The 22676-nt window shown below is 36.4% G+C and overlaps 1 non-coding gene across 1 annotated transcript; it reads left to right on the forward strand.

The window, feature by feature from the left end:
- Positions 1 to 21573: 21573 nt before the first annotated feature.
- On the forward strand, positions 21574 to 21638 carry LOC112605481. The gene has a single exon (XR_003115467.1). It is a non-coding gene; the product is annotated as a small nucleolar RNA SNORD78 (small nucleolar RNA).
- The last annotated feature ends 1038 nt before the right edge of the window (positions 21639 to 22676 follow it).

Genomic DNA, 22676 nt, shown 5'->3' on the forward strand with positions numbered 1-22676 from the left:
AACACCCTTTGCCTAGATTTCAGAGGATGTATGAGAAAGCCTGAGTGCCAAGGCAGAAGCCTGCTGCAGGGATGGGACCCATACAGACAACCTCTATTAGGGCAGTATAAAGAAGAAATGTAGGGTTGCAGGCCCTACATAGAATCCCTACTAGGGCACTACCTAGTGGAACTGTAGGAGGAGGGCCAATATCCTCCAGACCCCAGAATCGTAGATTCAACTGGAAGCTTGCATACTGCACCCGGAAAAACTGCAGGCATTCAACTCTAAACCATGCAAGCAGACACAGAAGCTGAACCCTGCAAAGCCACAGGGGTAGAGTTCCCCAAAGCCTTGGAAGCCTACCTTTGCAGCAGTGTGTCCTGTAGGTTAAACGAGATTATTTTGGAACTTCAAGATTTAATTACTGCCCTGCAGAATTTCAAACGTGCACGGAGCCTGTAGTCCTTCTTTTGGCTGATTTCTCCCTTTTGGAATGGGAATGTTCACCCAGTATCTGTATCCACATTGTATCTTGGAAGTAAATAACTTATTTTGATTTTACAGGCTCATAGGTGAAAGGAATTCATCTCTAGATGAGACTTTGGACTTGGGACTTGGGACTTTGGACTTTTGAGTTAATGCTGGAATGAGTTAAGACTTTGGGAGACCATTGGGTAAGCACTGAGACAGCCAGGTGGGAGAGGGTTCCTGGAGAAACTTCAACCAGCCTGCCCACTGGGGTAGAGCCTCGAGAAGTTTGCACAGTTTTCAGCAGGGAGAAATCTGGCCCCTCCTCTTCCTGCATGGAACCTGGGATTCAAATAGTGGGATGGGAAGCGCTGTAGCAGGACTGTGGCCTTGTAAGAGTCCCTGTTTCACCCTTTTCTTCCTTTCTACCCAATAAACTGTGTCTTACTCACCATTCAAACAATCTGTGAACCTAAATTTTCATGGCCATAGGACTGACAAGGACCCCATCTTTAGCTGAACTAAGGAAAAGTCCTGCAACGGCATGAATGTATTTTGCATTGTGAGAAGAATTTGACATGTGGTGGGGGCCGGGGTAGAATAAAATAGTTTGTATATTTGTTCTCCTACTCCAACAAAACATAAATTAAATATATTTTATACTCTGTATGATATTCCAATACAGCACTGTTTATTTCTCAGATTATTCAAGCTTTAGCCATTGGCAGCTGTTTCATTTGGCTGCTGCACAATTTTCACATCTTTTTTTTCTTGGCACTTGTTACTTTCTGACTTATTTGTTTATTTAAATATATTTAAGGGATACAAGTGTAGGTTTCTTATATGCATAAATTGAATAGTGGTGAAGTCTGGGCTTTTAGTGTACCCATTATCCAAATAGTGTACATTGCACCCAGTAGGTACTTTTCCAACCCTCACCCCCTACACTATCCCACCTTTCGAAGTCTCCAATGTACATCATTCAACTCATATGTCAATGTGTACCTCTTGTTTTGGCCCCCACACATAAGTGACAGCATGCAGTATTTGGCTTTCTGTTCCTGAGTTATGTTACTTAGGATAATGTCCTCCAATTCCATCCAAGTTGCTGAAAAGACATGATTTCATTATTTTTATGGCTGAATAGTATTCCATGGTGCATTGATATCACATTTTTTAAATCCAGTCCACCATTGATGGACACTTAGGTTGATCCTATATCTTCACTATTGTGAAGAGTACTGTGGTAAACATATGAGCACAAGTGGCTTTTTGATATAATGATTTATTTTCCTTTTAACAGACACCTAGAAGTGGGATTGCTGGATTAACTGGTATTTACTTTTAAGTTTGTTGAAAAATCACCATATTGTTTTCCATAGAGGTTATACTAATTTACGTTCTCACCAGCAGTGTATAATTCCATTTTCTCTGCATCCTGACCAATATCTTTTGTTTTTAGACTTTTTAATAGTACCCATTCTGACTGGTGGAAGATGGTATCTCACTGTGATTGCAATTTGCTTTCCTCTGATGATTAGTGATGTTGAGCATTTTTTCATATTTTTTGGCACTTGCATACCTTCTTTTGAAAACTGTCTTTGTGTCCTTTGACCACTTTTTAATGAGGTTATTTGGCTTTTTCTGTTGTTGAATTATTTTCATTCCTTGTAAATTCTGGATATTAGCCTTTTGTCAGATGAATGGTTTGTAAATATTTTCTCCTATTCTGTAGGTTGTCTGTTTATTCTGTTGATCGTTTTTTTTTTGTTTGTTTGTTTGTTTTTGTTTTTTGGCATGCAGAACTTTTTAGTTTAATTAAGTACCATTTGTCTTTGTTTTTGTTGCATTTGCTTTTGAGAGCTTGCTCATAAATCCTTTGCCTAGGCCAATGTCCAGAAGTGTTTTTTCTACATATTCTTCCAGGATTTTCATGGTTTCTGGTCTTACATTTGGGTGTTTAATCTATCTTGAGTTAATTTTTGAATATGTTGAGAGATATTGTTCCAGTTCATTCTTCTGCATATGGCTCTCCGATTTTCCCAGCACCATTTACTGAATAGGGTGTCATTTTCCCAGTGTATCTTTTGTTGACTGTGTAAATCTGTTGGTTGTAGATATGTGGCTTTACTTCTGGTTCTCAATTTTGTTCTATTGATCTATCAGTCTATTTTTATACCAGTACTAAGGTATTTTGGTTACTATAGCCTTGTAATATAATTTGAAGTTATGTAATGCGGGTGTTTCTGTTGTTGTTTTGCTTAGGATTGCTTTTATCCAAATATTCTAACTGATGACAACTTAACTCTGGTTTCATAAACAACAACAATCAAGCAAGGAAAATACTAATAAGAGCTCTACATTATAACTCCATCCCTGCCCACTTTTTATTGTTTCCATTTATACCTTTTTATACTGTCTCTTAAAAAGTTAAGTTATTACTGTTGATAGGATTGTATTTTAAACTTCCTACTCAAGATAACATGAGTGCTTTACACATGACAATCATAGCGTTAGAGCATTATGTATTTGTCTTAGTACTTACTGTTACTAGTGAGTTTTGTGCCGTCAGGTGATTTCTTATTGCTTGGTAATGTCATTTTCTTTCAGATTGAAAAACTCCCTTTAGCATTTCTTATAGGACAGGTCTGGTATTGATGAAATTTCTCAGTTTTTGTTTGTCTGGGAAAGTGTTCATTTTCCTTCATGTTTGAATGATATTTTCACTGGATATACTATTCTAAGATATATATATATTTTTAGCACTTTGATATGTGTCATGTCACTCTCTCCTGGCCTGTAAGGTTTCCACTGAGAAGTCTGCTGCCAGATGTATTGGAGTTCCTTTATATGTTGTTTCTTTTCTCTTGCTGCTTTTAGGATAGTTTCTTTATTCCGGACCTTTGAGAGTTTGAGTATTAAATGTTTTGAGGTAATCTTTGAGTTAAATCTGCTTGGTGTTCTATGACCTTTTTGAAATTAATTATTGGTATCTTTCTCTAGGTTTTGAACATTTTCTGTTATTATTTTTTTTAACACACTTTCTACCCTGATCTCTCTCTCTCTCTTTCTCTCTCTCTCTCTCTCTCTCTCTCTCTCTCTCTCTCTCCCCACTTCCTCATTAGGGCCAATAACTCTTAGATTTGCCATGTGGAAACTATTTTCTAGGTCTTGTCGATGTGCTTTAATATTTTTTATCTCATGTTTTTCTCCTCTGATTATGTACTTTTTATGTAGCTTGTCTTCAAGATCACTAATTGTTTTATTCTGTTTGATCAGTTCTGCTGTTGAGAGACTTCGATGTATTTTTCAATTTGTCAAATGAATTTTTTAGCTCCATCATTTCTGCTTGATTTTTAAAAATTATTTTATTAATCCTTTTGTTAAATTTATCTGCTAGGACTCTGAATTCCCTTCACTGGTTTTTTTTTTTTTTTTTTTTTTTTTTTTTTCCCCATTATTTTAACTTTTATTTTCAGGTCAGGGTACAAGTGCAGGTTTATTACATAGGTAAACTTATTTCATGAGTTATCTTGAATTTTGTTGAGCTTCCTCAAAACTTTTATTTTTAATTCTCTGTCTGAAAGGTCACATATCTTTTTCATTCTGGGATTGCTCACTGGTGTCTTAGTTCATTTGATGATGAGGTCATATTTTCTTGCATGTTGATGATGCTTGTGGATGTTTGTCAAGATCCGGGCACTGAAGAGTTAGGTATTTGTTATAATCTTCTCATTCCAGGCTCGCTTGTACCCATCTACTTGAGAAAGCTTTCCAGGTATTCAACGGGAATTGAATGTTGTGATCGAAGTCTCTGGTTACTACAGCCATATCTGCACTAGGGGGCACCCCAAGCCCAGTAACACTGCAACTCTTGCAGACTCATAAAATTACCACCTTGGTGTGCTTTGGTAAGCTCTGGGAGAATTCACTGGATACGAGACAGCGTCTCTTGTTCTATTTCCTTACTTTTGCCAAGCAACCAGAGTCTCTCTTTCCATGCTGGGCTGCCTGGAAGTAGAGGAGAGTCAATGAAAGCACTCCCCAGGCCACCACAGCTAGGACTACACTGGGTCACAGTACTAGGTCTTTCCCAAGATTCATGGCAACTACTGCCTGGCTACTGCTGATGTTTATTCCAGGACCAAAGGCTCCTTAGTGAGCAGATGATGAAGGCCTCCAGGGCTGAGTCCTTCCCTTCAGAGAGGCAGGTTTCCTTCTGGCCCAGGGTGGGTCTATAAATGTCAGCCAGGAACTAGGGCCTGGAATCGGGGGCTTCAGGACTCTGGTGCTTTATTATACTGTGGCTGAGCTGGTATCCAAGTTTCAAAACAAAGTTCTCTTTACTCCTCCCTCTCCTTTCTGCAAGTAGAAGGAGTCTCTCTCTAAGCTGCATTACCTAGGGTTAGGGGAGGGGTGGCACAAGCACTGTGTTGGCTGCCCAGGCTGGTGTCTCACTGGGTTGCATGCAGCCCAAGTCCACAGGTTCTGAGCCCAGTATAGCACCAGGACTTGCCCAAGGACTGCAGTCTTTGTGGCCTAGACTGCCTTTCAAATTTATTCAGTACACCAGGGCACTTGAGTACACTAGCAATGGGGCTTGCTGGAACTCAGGTTCCTACTGCTGAGGCAGAGGATTCCCCTCTGGCTAAAGATGCTCTAAATGCTCCCTTCATGGGGTTCAGCCAAATTCTGCCCTGTATTGTGTTCCACTGTGACAGGGCAGCACTGAGTTCCATTGAAAAGCCCATAATCACTTAACTCTCCCTTATGCAAGCACACAGATTCTCTCTCCACAAGGCAAGCTGTGCTGCCAGGAAATAAGGGAGGGGTAGTGAGGCAATACAACACTATCTTTCCTGCTCTCTTCAGTGTCTCTTTTCTTGATGTAATGTTAAAACCAGGTACTGTGATTATTCACCTGATTTTTGGTCTTCATGAAGGTGCTTTCTTTTGTGCATAGTTGTTCAATTTGGTGTTCCCACAGAGGGTATGATCACTGATCCCTGGAGGGTGCTATTCAGCTATCTTGTTCTACCTGCTCTACCTCCTCCCAATACTGACTAAAATTTCTTAATACTCATCTTAAAGCTTTGCTGATGATTTCCTTTTTCACTATCATACAGGATGCTAGTAGGAAAATTACAGCACAAGCAAATACAGAAATTTTAGGATTATTTAAAAAGAGACAATTTGCAGATTTTGACAGAACATGGAAATTGTAAAAGTTCAGCAGGAAAGATTAGTGTAACTTTTAGCTCTTTATCCTGAAAGAAAGAGTAGGGAGAGGGAACAGTAACTGGAACCTGGACATATATATCTATACCTGTATTAGTCCGTTTTCACACTTCTATAAATAACTGTCCAAGACTGGGTAATTTATAAAGGAAAGAGGTTTAATTGACTCACAGTTTAGCATGGCTGGGGAGGCCTCAGGAAACTTACAATCATGGCAGAAGGTAAAGGGGAAGCAAGGCACCTTCATCACAAGGTGGCAGGGGGAAGAAGTGCTGAGTGAAGGGGAAAGATCCCCTTACAAAACCACCAGATGTCATGAAAACTCACTCACTATCATAAGAACAACATGGGGGAAACTGCTTCCATGATTCAATTACCTCAACCTGGAAACTCCCTTGACACATGAGGATTATGGGGATTACAATTCAAGATGAGATTTGGGAGGGGACACAAAGCCTAACCATATCAATTTCTCTCTCTGAGTTTTAGGTTGTATATATATGTATATCTGTATTAGTCCATTTTCACACAGCTATAATAACTGCCTAAGACTGGGTAATTTATAAAGGAAAGAGGTTATATATATGCAGAAAAGGCCTCTGATAAAATTTAACATCACTTAATGTTTAAAACTTAATAAACTAGGTGTTGATGGAACATATCATGTCAAAATAATAAGAGCTATTATGACAAACCCACAGCCAATATCACATTGAATGGGCAAAAGCTGGAAGCATTCCCTTTGAAAACTGGTACAAGAAAAGGATGCCCTTTCTCATCATTCCTATTCAACATAGTATTCGAAGTTCTGGTCAGGGCAATCAAGCAAGAGAAAGAAATAAAGGATATTCAGATAGAAAAGGGAGAAGTCAAATTCTCTTTGTTTACAGGTGATATAATCCTATATTGAGAAAACCTCACCATCTCAGCCCTAAAGCTTTTTAAGCTGATAAGCAACTTCAGCAAAGTTTTAGGATACAAATCAACATGCAAAAATTGCTAGCATTCCTATACACCAACAACAGGCATACAGAGAGCCAAATCATGAATGAATTCCTATTCATAATTGCTACAAAGAGAATAAAATATCTAGGAATACAGTTAACAAGGCAAGTGAAGAATCTCTTCAATGAGAACTACAAATCACTGCTCAAGGAACTCAGAGAGGACACAAACAAATGGAAAAATATTCCATGCTCATGGATGGGAAAAATCAATTTTGTGAAAACGGTGTAATTTATAGATTTAATGTTATTCCCATTGAACTACCACGGACATTCTTCAGAGAATCAGAAAAAAAAAATGTTTAATTCATATGGAACCAAAAAAGAGCTCATATAGCCAAAACAATCTTAAGCAAAAAGAACAAAGCTGGAGGCATCACACTACTCAACTTCAAACTATACTGCAAGGCTACAGTTATGAAAACAGCATGGTACTAGAAGAAAAAAAAGACATATAGACCAATGGAAGAGAATAGATAACTTTTTTAAACAAGACTGCACACCTACAACCATCTGATCTTTGACAAATCTCACAAAAAGAAACAAGAAAAAAAGAAAAAAAGAAAAAAAAAACAATGGCGAAAAATTCTCAAATAAATGGTACTGGAAGAACTGGCTAGACATATACAGAAAATTGAAACTGGACCCCTTACTTATACCTTATACAAAAATTATCTCAAGATGGATTAAAGACTTAAATGTAAAACTGAAAACTAGAAACTCTAGAAGAAAATCTAGGCAATACAACTCAGGACATAGTCATGGGCAAAGATTTCATAATGAAAACACCGAAAGGAATTGCAACAAAAGCAAAAATTGACAAATGGGATCTAATTAAACTAAAGAGCTTCTGCACAGCAAAATAAACTATCATCAGAGTGAACAGACAACCTACAGAATGGGAGAAAATCTTTGGAATCTATCCATCTGACAAACATTTAATATTCAAAGTCTGCAAGGAACTTAAACAAATGTACAAGAAAAAAAACAAACAACTCCATTACAAAGTGGGCAAAGGACATGAACAGACATTTCTCCAAAGAAGACATTCATGCAGCCAAAAGACATATGAAAAAATGCTCAACATCACTGATCATTAGAAATGCATATCAAAACCACAATGAGATACCATCTTATGCCAGTCATAATGTGATTATTAAAAAGTCAAGAGGCCCGGAGCAGTGGCTTATGGCTGTAATCCTCGAATTTTAGGAAGCTGAGGTGGGTGGATCACTTGGAGGTCGGGAGTTCAAGAGCAGCCTGGCCAACATGGCAAAACCCTGACTCTACTAAAAACACAAAAATTAGCTGGGCATGGTGGCCTGTGCCTGTAATCCCAGCTACTAAGTGGGCTGCGGCAGGAAGATTGCTTGAAACTGGGAGGCAGAGGTTGCAGTGAGTCGAGATTGTGCCCAACCTGGGCAACAGAGTGAGACTCCATCTCAAATAATAATAATAATAATAATAATAATAATAACAACTAATTAATTAATAAAAAATAAAAAGTCAAGAAACAAAAGATGCTGGCAAGGCTGCGAAGAAAAAGGAGCACTTTTACACCATTGGTGGAAATGTAAATTAGTTCAACCATTGTGGAAGACATTGTGGTCATTCCTCAAAGATCTAGAAGCAGAAATACCATTGGACCCAGCGACCCCATTAATGGGTATATACCCAAAGGAACATAAATCTTCCTACTATAAAGACACATGCACATATGTTCATTGCAGTACTATTCACAATAGCAAAGACATGCATTCAACCCAAATGGCCATCAATGACAAACTGAATAAAGAAAACGTGGTACATATACACCATGGAATACTGTGTAGTCACAAAAAGGAATGAGATCATATCCTTTGCAGGGACATGGATGGAGCTGGAAGCCATTATCCTCAGTGAACTAACACAGAAAACCAAACACTGCATGTTCTCACCTATAAGTGGGCGCTGAATGACGAGAACACATGGATACATGCTGGGGAACAACCCACACTAGGGCCTGTCAGAGGGGTGGTGTGGAGGGAGAGCATCAGGGAGAACAGCTAATGGGTGCTGGCCTTAGTACATAGGTGATGGGTTGTTCCGTGCAGCAAAACACTGTGGCACACAGTTACTTATGTAACAAATGTGCACATCCTGCACATGTACCCTGGAACTTAAAAGTTGATTCAAAAAAATCAAAAAGGATAAAAGAAACTAGTCCTCTCTGTGAGCCAAGTTCATTAAACTCTTATATAAGTTTCCAACCTTGACCTTGTCACTGAAGTTATATTCAGGTAAAACATTCCTTTCTTTCCCTTTCTGCCTGAGGATATGCTGCAGCATTCTGTAAATAAGATTCTCCTAATGAATGCTTCAAACTAATCAACTTAATATTTGGTGCTTCTTTCTTTGGAATCCCAACTGGCCCCATCTCAGAATGGTTTGGGGCACTCCACTTTTGGGGAGACTCCTGCACAGGGTTTGCCAGACTAAACAGAGTCCTATCTTTCTTGGCCACCCTGAAAGGTGGAGTGGCTTGAAACTTGGCACTACTGCTTCAGCTAGAGTGGGACTCCTTCCCTGGAGGTGATAATAGGTATCATTTGCTTGACAAAATTATCAACAGAATAATCAGCATGAAGGACACTCCTGTGGGAAAGTTGAGACAATCTGAATAACAGAAAACAATGAATGCATTTAACTGAAATCCACTAAATATATATTTTTTAAATTATGTTTTTGATACTCAATTTTCTCAAGTAAGAGGAATCCAACAATCAACAATGACAGCAACTAAGAATATTGGAAATAACTAAGGCATCAACAACTCTGTATGAAAATTATAAATTAAAATGAAATAAGCATTTATCCTATCTTTCCTTTTATGCATTGATAAAGAGAGAAAATCTTTATGGAAAAATTTCCCTTAGTAAATATAGAAAAACGTAAAAAAAAAATTACAACATTTAATGAAATAATTAATTCAGGCAGCAATCATTCATTGAAAGATTGATGAGGAATTTTACAATAGAGGGATCCCTAATCAATGGTGTTATTGTTTAAAATATGACAATCTTCTGATGCAATGCCATATGAAGCACACAGCACTAGCAGTAATGTGTTCTTGACCAAAAAGTTGAGCCTAAAACTAATCAAACCTTCTGGGATAACTTCTCTTTATAGAAAATATAGGGAACAAGAGGATATGTTAAATGGTGGGATGCAAAAAAATTCAGAATGTGGGACATTTACAATTAATCCCGCTTCTACAATATATTCACGGCATTTACAATAAAAATGAGAGGGAAAATGGCCAAAAGATTTCAATAAGCAGTTTATCAAAGAAGATATACAAAAGACAACAAAACACAAGAAATGTTTGACATAATTAGTTAATTGGGAAACACAAATTAAAATCACAGCGAGATACTTCTCACTGCCCACCTGTTAAAATGACTAAAATAAAAATAAGATAGTGACTATATCTAGTGTTTTATCCACAGTCTTATACCTTGCCGTATATTGTTCCATTCTTTTTGCTCTGAACTTTGGATTCTTCTTCATTCTTAATTTTTGAATGGTATTTTAATAAACTCTTAGTTTTTGTTGTTTTGTTTTCGGGTAAGTCCAATTACTTCTGTGATGTACTCAGACTCCTAATATCCAAGCCTTGTCTGGTGTCCTATGATTTCCTTTTTCCCTGAATTCTACTAAGGTGTAGACATAAATGATTACCCGCCATTATTCCAGAGGTCACAAGATATGTAACTTCCCCAATTACTCCTGAAGATAACATCACTGTTGTAGAACCTATGCTTGGTATTTTGACATGTCTTTTCAGGTTTTTCTGCATGTCTGACACCCAATGGCTCCACCTGTACCTGCCAATCACGTCTGTAACCTTACCCAGAAGTGACTCAGTGCACAAGAAGAGCATTTCCTACACCTGGATTGCATCCTCAACCAGTTAGCAGCAAGCACCCATGGTCTACCCATCCCCTCACCTCCCTCACTCCCCCCAGCCCCTCAACCTCCTCAGCATACCCCCACTTCCCCCAAATTATCCTTGAAAAACCATAGCCTCCAAATTTTGTGGGAGACTGATTTCAGTAATACTAAAACTCCGATCTCCTCTTCAGCCAGCTCTGCATGAATTAAGCTCTTTCTCTATTGTGATTCCCCTGTCTTAATAAATCAGCTGGATCTAGGCAGCGGGCAAAATGAATCCACTCTCAGGTTACATTACTTACCCCTCCCATGTTGTTTCTACTATTATTAACTTCTTGCATTGGTGTGGTACGCTTGGCACCATTGTTGAACCATTATCGATACTGTTGACCTAAAAGGAAGAATCTGAGGCAAAATTAGAGAGTGTATAGGCTGGGAGTGGTGAGTGGCTCATGCCTGTAATCCTAGCACTTTGGGAGGCAGAGGTGGGCGGATCACCTGAGGTCAGGAGTTTGACACCAGCCTGGCTAACATGGTGAAACCACGTCACTACTAAAAATATAAAAATTACCCAGGCATGGTGGCATGCACCTATAATCCCAGGTACTTGGGAGACTGAGGCAGGAAAATCACCTGAACCTGGAAGGTGGGGGTTGCAGTGAGCCAAGATTGCGTCTCTGCTCTCTAGCCTGCCTGGACAACAGAGTGAGAGTCTGTCTAAATAAATAAATAAATAAATAAATAAATAAATAAATAAATAAAAGCAGAGGGTTTATTTGGGTCATACACTCCAATTAGCAAGAAGAAGATTTTTAAAGTCAAAAAACGGGGACCAGGAATGGGCTGATACAAAATTGTCAGAGATTCTCATTGGTTTACAGAATAACATAGATTAGAGATTGGCTATACATTTGTAAGCTACAGGATATAGGTTATAGTGTCCAGTGTGGAATTATTAGGTTAATTTACAGCTACTTGTGGCAACAGCAAGCAGTTTCAAGAGATAAACAGGTAGGTCAAAGGGAAGAATAGAGTGTGATTGTGGTCTCATTTTAATGTCTCTCTGGGTCTAATAATTAAAGATACTTGCATTCCTCAGTTGTTGCATTCCTACAAATTCTTTTTCTTCCTCAATACATTATTAACTAATGTGCAGCATTTGCACTAGGGCTCATTCTTTGTTTTGTATCACTTTATGGGTTTAACAAACACTTAGAGTCATGTATCCACCATTATATTATCATACAGAATATTCAATGCCCTAATGATCTACTGTGCTCCACCTATTCATCTCTTATTCCTCATCACCTTGCAACACTAATTTTTCATGCCTCTATAATTTTGCCTTTTCCAGAATGTCATATAGTTGCAATCATACAGTATGTTACCTTATCAGTCTGGCTTCTTTCACTGAGCAATATGCATTTATGTTCTCTTCATGTTACTTTTTGGCTGAAAAGCTCATTACTTTTTATTTTTGAAAAAGACTTCATTTTACTTTGTTAGATTTATACCTAAGTACAGTTAGGCCTTCTGCATCCATGCATTCAACTAACTGCAGATAAAATATATGTATATTTAACTTGATTGGGGAATCCTGGAACCAATCCCCACAGATACCAAAGGAGGACTATGTTTCATGTGTTGGTGCTACAGTAAATGGTATTATGTTTCTAATTTCAAATTCTAGTGCTTCATTGCTGGTATATTCTAAGGCAAATGACTTTTTAAATCAACCTTTTATCTTCCAACCTTGATATAATCAATTAACATTAGTTCCAGAAGGTTTTGTTTTGTTTTGTTTTGTTTTGTTTTGTTTTATGAGACGGACTCTTGCTCTGTCACCCAGGCTGGAGTGCAGTGGCCGGATCTCAGCTCACTGCAAGCTCCTCCTCCCAGGTTCACACCATTCTCCTGCCTCAGCCTCCCGAGTAGCTGGGACTACAGGCGCCCGCCACCTCACCTGGCTAGTTTTGTTGTTGTTGTTGTTGTTGTTGTTTTTTGTATTTTTTTTAGTAGAGACGGGGTTTCACTGTGTTAGCCAGGATGGGGTTTTTTTTCCCTAGACTTTTGGAATTTTTTTTACAGACAATTATATCATTTGCAAATAAAGACAGTTTTATTTGTTTCTTCATAATTTGTATAGATTTTATTTCCATTTCTTATCTTCTTATATTAGCTTGAACTCCCAGTACACTGTTGAATAGGAATTGAAGAAGAGATATCCTTGTCCTGCTCCCAATCTTAGGAGGAAAGCATCTAGCTTCTCCTCATAAATGATGTTAGCTTAGGGTTTTTGTAGATATTACTTACTAAGATAAAAAAGTCCTCTCTTTCTAATTGGCTGAAAATTTCTCATCATGTATTTAGTGTTGGATTTTGTCAAGTGCTTTCTCTGCATCACATTTATTTATATAATCATATAATATTTATTCTTTAGCCTGTTTATATGATCAACTACATTAACTGATTATTCATGTTAACCCAGCCTTGCGTACATACCTTGAATAAATTGTACTTGGTCGTGGTATATAATTATTTTTATACAGTGTTGGAGTCATTTGCTGATATTTTGTTGAGGAATTTTGGATCTGTGTTCATGAGTGATAGTGTTCTATGGTTTTCTTCCTTCAATGTCTTTGTCTAGTTTTCATATTTGTGTAATGCTGGCTTCACAGAATGAGTTAGTGTTTCCTCTGCTTCTATTTTTTGAAAAGATTGGACAGAATTGATACTATTTTCTTCTTGAAATGTCTAGTAGCATTCACTAGTGAAACCATCTGCATCTGGTGACTTCTATTTTGAAATGTTTGTAATTGTTGATTCAATACATTTAATACACACAGGCCAAATTATGTATTTCTCCTTGCTTGAGTTTTGGAAGATTTTTGCTTTCAAGGAGTTGTTCTATTTCTTTTTTTTTTTTTTTCATTTTTTTTAATTTATTTATTATTATTATACTTTAAGTTGTAGGGTACATGTGCATAACGTGCAGGTTTGTTACATATGTATACTTGTGCCATGTTGGTCTGCTGCACCCATCAACTCGTCATTTACATCAGGTATAACTCCCAATGCAATCCCTCCCCCCTCCCCCCTCCCCATGATAGGCCCCGGTGTGTGATGTTCCCCTTCCTGAGTCCAAGTGATCTCATTGTTCAGTTCCCACCTATGAGTGAGAACATGCGGTGTTTGGTTTTCTGTTCTTGTGATAGTTTGCTAAGAATGATGGTTTCCAGCTGCATCCATGTCCCTACAAAGGACGCAAACTCATCCTTTTTTATGGCTGCATAGTATTCCATGGTGTATATGTGTGGAGTTGTTCTATTTCATCTAAATTATCAGATCTATGGGAATAGAATTCTTCATAATATTCCTTTATCATTTTCTTCATGTCTGTGGGATCAGTAGTGGTGTGACCTTCTTACATTTCTAATATTAGTAATTTATGACTTTTCATTTTTTGTTCTTGGTTAGTATAATGAAAAGTTTCACAATTTTACTGATATTTTCAAAGAACCAGCTTTTGGTTTCCTTGTTTTTCACTATAAACTTCTTACTTTTAATTTATCAATATCTGTTCTTTTATTGTTTATTTTCGGAATATAATTTTCTCTTCTTTTTTTAGTTTCCTAAGATTGAAACTTACATTTTTAATGTTAGATCTTTATTTTTTTCTAATGAAGGCATTAAATGCATAAATTTCCCTGTAATTACTGCTACTGCTCAGAAATTTTGATATTTTATGTTTTCATTTTCATTTATTTCAAAATATGTTAAGATTTCTTTTGAGACTTTTTCTTTGCCCCATGTGTTACTTAGAAGTGTGTTGTTTGATCTCTAAATATTTTAGGATTTTCTAATTATATTACTGTGATTTCTTATTTAATTCCATTATGGTCTAAGAACATACTTTGTACAATTTATACTCTATTCTTTAAAATTTAATAAGGCATGCACTATGTCATTTTAAATTGCCCAGAACTTCTGTTCATTTTCTAATTTTATTGGATGGAATTTAAATCTGCTCCAGAAAATTATGTCCCTAAGTATTTTGAAAAGTTATATGTCCTGAATGTGGAGTAAACCACCAGGCTAGGAGGCATTTTGTAGAAGAGTCTCCAGTGCCCTTAACAAAGGCCCTTTGCTGTATATTAAAGCAGGAAGGCCCTTAAAAATGGTAATTGCATCTTTAGGTTACATATGACTCTAAACATGAATAAATGAAAGTATAAGCATTAAATGAAAAATTTGAGCCTTTTGTGGATTGGTAAAAGAGGGTGCATGGTTGAACGTTATATGTGGCTTTATTATAATCATACAGTAGTCTCACTGAAAAAGAATTTGAAATAATCTGAGATGTGCTAGAAAAGTTGTGCTACAACGTCTTTCTTCCATTTTTATACTTTATCTTGTTCATGCAGGATAGCTTCGAATGACCTTACATTTGTGTAATGATTTTGCTGTATTTTTAATCTTTCTATTTTCCTAGAGGTTTTCTTTAGAACATTCCCCTTGAAGGCTGGAAACAATTTGGTTAGGACTAGCAAAAAGGTCTGCAAGCAAGTAGAAGTGCATATTGAGAAAAGGTTAGGGTTATCGGATCCCCTATCTGATATGTGTAACATATGCCTTAGCAACTGGAATATATGGCATGGAACAATGAGTTTTCTGGCCCAACAAAAAAAAGGTGTTCATTCACAAGACATGTAAGGAATGTCCCCTCCTGCTCCTTTTCGTTATATGAATTGTCTGTGTGGAAGTTGGACTCAGCTGGGGAGAAAATCTATGTTGTTATTACACTTGGGGTTTTAAAGTAACAATAAAAGCTTTTACGTCTGCATCAGAAGAGCTGTGGCATTGCCTAAGTCTAACAGCAAGGGGTCTGTTCTTAAATCCCCAGAGGTGGTTTTCAACCTGATGAATTCTGCATCATCCAGCTGTTTGGTTTATTTGTTTATAAATTATCCAGCTCTCCCATACTCTAATAGCAGTAAAAATGCAAATGCTATTTGCCAATTTTCTTGGAAATTGTCTAATGATTTATCTTAAGGTCAGTTTAGTTTCAGGTTAAGTGATTATTACTTACAAAAGGGCTATTTCTAGAAAAAAGAGTTGTAAATTAAATTATAGTGAATTTTTATCAATGATTATGATGAATATGTTATCTTTGTATATCTGATGATTGACTCTTTTGGGTTGTTTCAGGAAACATTAGCAGGAACTGACTTTCTCATGCTGAGTTATTAAGGATCTTTACTTCTTCCAGATTCCCATATTTTGGACATTTCACTGCTCATTAGATTCTCCACCAAGGATAATGAAGGGGATAGAAATAAGAAGAATTTGGCTGGTGAAAAGGACTGTCACAATGATTGATACATTGACTAACAAAAACTCGCCAAGTATATGAGAATTTTCTTATTTTAATATCTCCTCATGGCTCATAGTTAGCTAAGATCTTATTATGCATACAGGCACTTATTTTGTATTTCAGGAATCTTCATTACAATTCGCAAGTGTTATTTTCTGTGTAAAATGTCATATTATTTGCTTTATTGTAAAGACTTTTATTTTATATGTATGAAGAATTTCAGTTTCTGTGGAGCCTCAATATCTAATGATGCTTGTCATTAGTTCTGGTGCTCTTCCATACTAAAAATAAGTTTGATTGGCATGAACAGTCACTGTATTCTTATCCTAGGATTTTTTCCCATTTAGATAATCAAATTTAAAACTCAATACTGTGCATTTTAATGAAGAATCTATTTTAAAGTTAATCTTCTAAAAACACCATAGCAGATTCTTAACATACACCTGAAACATAGACAGAAAAAGTTCGGCAATGTAGCAATCAGACAATCAGTCATTAGATAATTGTTATTTTTCTTTAACTTATTTATGAGGCCACATATAAAAAGGAGTAAAGAATCTTACAGGAATATCCTGTAAAGAGTATAGAAGGAGGCGGGCCTAAGATTTAAACTGATGAATCCTCAAATGATTTTATTAAAATCTAAAGGTTTCATAATTTATAAAGAGGATTTTTTTAATTACTAAAAGCACAATAATCATTTCCAGCTGAGGCAAGACATCACCTTCTCTCATACAGCTAAGCACAAACTAGTTTGAAGAGACAAAGATTCCAAAAAGTACACGTGTACATGGTTGTGTTTTCTGCAAGGGCTCCCAAAAGCCTCCCCTTCTCAGTGTACGAAGAAAACAGCCCCACTTGTCAGTTTGCCAGTGATGTGAGACCTCCCTGTTCAATAAAGTAGCTTCATCCTTTCTTTATTCAAACAAGACAAGTTTGCTGGACACGGGAGAAACTGATATGAAGAAGACTGTACATCTATTTTCCATTTGGTGGAGGGAGTAAGCAAGGCTTAAGAGAAAATGTCAGAAGCCTGTTAAAAGACAGAATCCTATACCTCACCAAAGAGCTACTGCAGATATGCAAAGATGACAGGGACCTGCACCCATTCTAACCAAGGAGACTGTAGGCTGGGGTGCAAGAGGATCTTCAGTCCTACTGTGACCTCCAACTTTTCCTTCTACCTGTGGCTTCTTCCAATCTCATCTCCAGCTCTCTCGTTTGGGATATTTAACTTTTAAGAAACTGCTGGTTTCCATAACAGCTATTTTATTTCACATGGACACCAAGAACACACAGGGTTCTAGTTGTTCCATATCCTCACCAATATTTGATATTTTAGTATTTTTCATTTCAAGCATTCGAATGAGGGTGTTGTCACATCACATTGTAGTTTCCATTTGCATTTTTCCAGTGATTCAGTGACACCAAACAACTTTTCATATGTGCTGTGGGAATTCTTATATAAAGATCTGGTAAAATGTTCAAGTCTTTCATCCATGTTTTACTTGTGTTGTTTTCTTTTCATAATTAAGTTATAGGTGTTCTTCATATAACCTTAATAAAAGCGAATTGTCAGATACATGTTTTAAAAATACCTTTCCAAATCTGTGACTTGACTTTCACTATTGTAATATTGTTTTTTGATAAGCAAAATATTTACATTTTAGCTAAGTCCGATTAACTTTTTCTGTTGATTATTAGTGACTCTTGATCTCACCTAAGAAATGTTTTCCAACCCAAAACTTGTGAACATATTTTATTCTAGAATATTTATAGATTTAACTTTTACATTTAGGCCTGTGAACCATCTCAAATTACTTTTTTATATGTGATATGAGAAAACTTCAAATTTTTTCCATATAATTATCTAGTTTTTCCACCATTATTTACTGAAAATAATCTCCTTTCTCAGATTAAGTTTGACAAAAATCAGCTGATTACATGTGTGGAGATCTAGGCCTAGAATATCTATTTTGTGCTATTGGTATATATTTTTTTATCCTAACTCCAACAGCATCATGTCTTACTTATTCTAGTTTTACAATATGTACTAAAATCTGGTACTAAAATCCTCCAATTTTGTGTTTCTCCTTCAAGATTGTGTTGGCTAGTCAAGAGCCACATAATGAAGTTTTCATTTTTAAATAAGTTTCTTCAATCTACATATCAATTTCTGCAGAAAATTCAGCTGTAATTTGTGTTGGAATTGCCTTGAAATTATAGATAAATTTAGGAGAAATGACATCTCAATAAAATCAAGTTTGCCAATCTTTAATTAAATTAACATATTTTTCTGGGTTTTTTTTTAACATCTTTAATTTCAAACTATCAAAGAAGTTTTATACTTTGTCGTATGGAGTTGTTACATGTTTGTTAATATCTTCCTGCATTTTTAAATTTTGCAACTATTATAAATAATAATTTTCTAAATTTAGGTTTCCAGGTTTTGTTTTTTGGGGGCTATTCTATGGATATGCATTGATGTTTTTACATTTACTTTATATCCTTTACATCCAGCAATAATGCTAATTTATCATTTCTAGTAGTTTCTTTATAGATGGCTTTGGTTTACATTTTTGATACACACAATTATGTCATTATAGGAATATAGTTTTATTTTTCCTTTTTTTTATATATGCTCTCTCTTTCATCTTTCATTCATTCTTTCTTTCTTTTTTCATCTTTTCCTATTACTTTTTCTAGTACTAGCTAGGACCTGCAGGACAATATTTTTAAAACATTAGTGGTAAAATTGGAACTTTTTTCTTCCCAAATATAGGAGGGAAAGTTTTTGTCATCATTAAATATAATATTACTTGTATTCTCTGTAGGTTTTCCATAAATGCCTTTGTCATTTTAAGAAAGTTTCTTTCTATTTCTAGTGTGCTAATATCATTTCTATAGCTAATTGATTTTGAATTTTAATTGAATAACTTTTCTTAATTGAGATGATTATGTTTTCTTTATTATGTGTATTGATAGATGGTGATAATTGATTTATGAATGTTAACCTAATCTTTCTCTCTTAGTATAAAACTCATTTAATCATGATTTCAAGTATATTGATCAATTTAATTTGCTAATACTTATAAAGGAATTTTGGAATGATGGTGCATTAGTCAGTTTTCACACTGACTGAAACTGGGTCTTTTTATAAACAAAAGATATTTAATTGACTCACTGTTCTGCATGGCTGGAGAGGCCTCAGGAAACTTACAACCATGGCCCATGGCCGAAGGCAAAGGAGAAACAGGCACCCTCTTACATGGTAGCAGGAGAGAGAGCGAGCCATAAGGGGAAATCCCAGACACTTATCAAACAACCAGATCTCATGAGAACTTCCCTATCAGGAGAATAGCATGTGGGAAACTGCCCTCATGATCCAATCACTTCCTACCAGGTCCCTACCTCAACACATGGGGAGTACAATTTAGATAAGATTTGAGTGGGGATACAGAGGCAAACCGTATCAGATGCATATTGTTTTTTTTTTTTTTTTCCTTTTAACGTCTTTGTCAAGATTGTACTGGTTTATGAAGTAAATGTGAATATATCTTCTCTTCTATTTTCTGAAATATATAAGATTGGCATTTTCTTTTTAAAAAAATTCATTTTAGGGGTAGCTTCCTATTTATGCTGACATCTTTCCCATCCAATTGTTTAGCTGTTCATCTCCAAGTTCATGTACAGGTTTCTAATAGGTATTTAGAATCATTGTTTCATAATTTAAACATCTAGTTCAACTGTGGCTTGGCTCCTATAAGCTCTTTTATTTCATGGGCAATGCTTTCCTACCTTTTTGCTTGTCTAGTACTTTCTGTTATTATATGCTGGACATTATGCATGATATATCATAGACTGTGGATTATGCTATCTTTCTGCTTTGGAGGCATTTGATTACAGGTGGATTGTTTTATTTTCTTCAGCCTTGTTTTTTGTCTTTTTAATAATGAGTTTATTTCAGTTTTGCCCTTAGTTCTAGAGCAAAGAACTTGCCAAAGATAGTATAAAGTAGTCAGAATTAGATCTTTATTCTAAATGCATGCCTGTTTCAGGGTTTCAACTGAATGCCTGGCTTAGCTGCTAAGGAGTCTGGACTCTAGTTGAGTCAAAACTTTATCATCTACACAACTTTTCGGGCACTATCTTTGTGGAAATGTCTGCTGAGAAATCTCTGCTGAGCTGTCAGCCCCTCATCCTGCTATTATGCCTTAATAGAATTTCGCTTTGCACCCCAAGAATCAGAGGATAACTCCTTTGCAGATTTACAGATAGTGAAGCCTATGGCTACCTTCCCCCTGCTAATATGCTCCACAAATTTCAGCCATGTTAGCAGCCCCCAAACACCAAACTCTTGTTTTACTCTACCCAGTGAGAATTCTCCTTCCTACTTTCAAGCATCAGACATTGCCCCAGGCAGAAAGCCATGACAAATAGAATGCTTCCCCTCCACTCCCAAGAGGATCTCAGCCTTACAATGGCTGCTATCCAATAGCTATAAATATTTGCTTCACAGCATTGGTCTAGCTTTATAGTTGCTTAGATAATAAGTTAGGTCTAATACTAGCTTCTTTAACGATACTGGGACTAGAAGTCCTGGCTTTTTCTAGATAGCTTGTATTCATCTTTTAAGATAGCAGCTTTAGCTGGGACTCTTTTCCCACCTCTGGATGAGAAGTCCCAGTCATAATGCCATCTAATTGTTTATAATTCTGCCACTATAGCATTTAACCCATTTTTTTGTGTTTATTTATTTAACTATTTGTCTTCACCAATCGATTGTAATCTGGCGAATGCATTGCCACCTCTATCTACCTAATTAATATACTCTTAGGAGCTTATCAAAATACATGACACACGGTGGGCATTCAACAAGTACATCCTAAATAAGTGATTAATTAATATGTTCATTTCAACATTTCCATGTGCCTTTCACAGCAGATGTCTTCATTATTTATTTTTGGTAAAAATAATTAAACAGTCATTTTGTAAATAGTCATGAATATTTACTATACTTCAAATATGTTCCAGGCAGCATGACATTTTCAAGGAAGTATACATGAGGGTTTATTACTTTATTGAGAATAAAGTCTATCGGGACAGGCAATTTACAGTACAGGGTGATAGAAATCTAAAAAGATGCCAAAGAGTTGGTCAGGTAATGTTATGCTATACCAATGAGTTCTAATATTAGTATTCACATAACTAATTTTCATAGTCCTGAAATCATCTGACATTTTCTTCCCTTTGAACTATTTATTTTCAGGATGGTAAAATTTTATTCACACACAATAACTATTTTTAGGAATAAGAAGGTCAGAAGCACTAAATTTCTTCATCCCTTTCCTACCACATGTTTAAAATTCACAAACCAGCTTAACAGCTTAATAAAAGATTGAATTCTCCTTCTTCTCCTTCCTCGAAATCTTCTCAAGACATCTAAAAAGCATTTCCTAGGTTTAATGTCAAAATAGAAACTAGCAATTCAGGGCTGAACTCCTAGGAGCCCTCATTCTCTGTGAGCTCTGGAACCAGGCTCTATTTTGAAAATTATGGAAAATCGAAGTTTCTCTGTAATGATATCGGTCAAATATCTGACCTGAAATGATTATATAGACAAATTTAATACTGAAGAAAAGAAGTTTCTCATAAAATGAGAAGACATTAAACAACACTCTGATGGTAAGGATTTCACCTAAGAATGTATGGTTTTGATCTCTTGGAACAAAATTGACATTGAACTAAGACATGCCAACCACACAGGAGTGGCATGGGTTTTAGTCACAGTGTCTTGAGTTTAATGAATTACAATAGAGAGCCTGTGTCACTCAGCTCCACAAATTCCACCACCATGAAAAGTTTCCAGGGGTTGGTAGAATATGTTTGTCCTCTTTTGCTTGAAACCCTGGTAAACTGCTCAAGAAGAATTTTCTCATTCCAGATGAGAACAAATAATGCCCTTTCTCTTCTAGACAAGTGACTATTTATTCCCTCCAAACCACAGATGCACAGAATAGTGATAAAAGTACAAACTTATATGCTGCCTCCTATTGAAACTTCCAAAGACCAAAAAAGGGGAAAAAATGTGAGGGGGCTTAGCCAAAAGACTTATTGAAGCTATACAGATTATCTTACATTCAGGCAATATATGATGCTGGTGTTGGGTTGAGGGGGTTAAATATTATTCTGATACACAATGATGTTTGGGTACGGCTGGAGGTAAGTATTGCACTAATAGTTGCATATTCTCAGAAATCTGGGTCCTTTGAGGTCTGGCCAGAAAAGGAATAGCAGTTCTGTCAGAGGACACAATAATTGCAAGAAGAGTAGCACAGACTAGGTGCATATTCTGATGCCAGAAGACCTTTTCAGACAAGGTCAGCATGTAACAGAAATGGCTTTTAATACAGGACAGTCCAGATTCCCAATTGTGTTGACATGTTGGGCTACCCAAGCACATCACAGGTACAAAGGAATTAGGATGCTGGGGCTCATTTGGGCTAAATTACTCACAGGTGCTTTTAAAAAGGTGGCAGATTGAACTTACACATTTACCTCTATATCCTCCCTAAATCCCATGAAATGACCAAAAGCATGTGAAATAAACCCAAAAGATAAAAGAATTGAATAGGAGATGACAGCGACCCAATTTTAGACCTGAAAAGCAAATGAGC

Source organism: Theropithecus gelada, chromosome 13 (assembly GCF_003255815.1).
Source record: "Theropithecus gelada isolate Dixy chromosome 13, Tgel_1.0, whole genome shotgun sequence".
In the NCBI taxonomy this organism is placed as follows: Eukaryota; Metazoa; Chordata; class Mammalia; order Primates; family Cercopithecidae; genus Theropithecus; species Theropithecus gelada.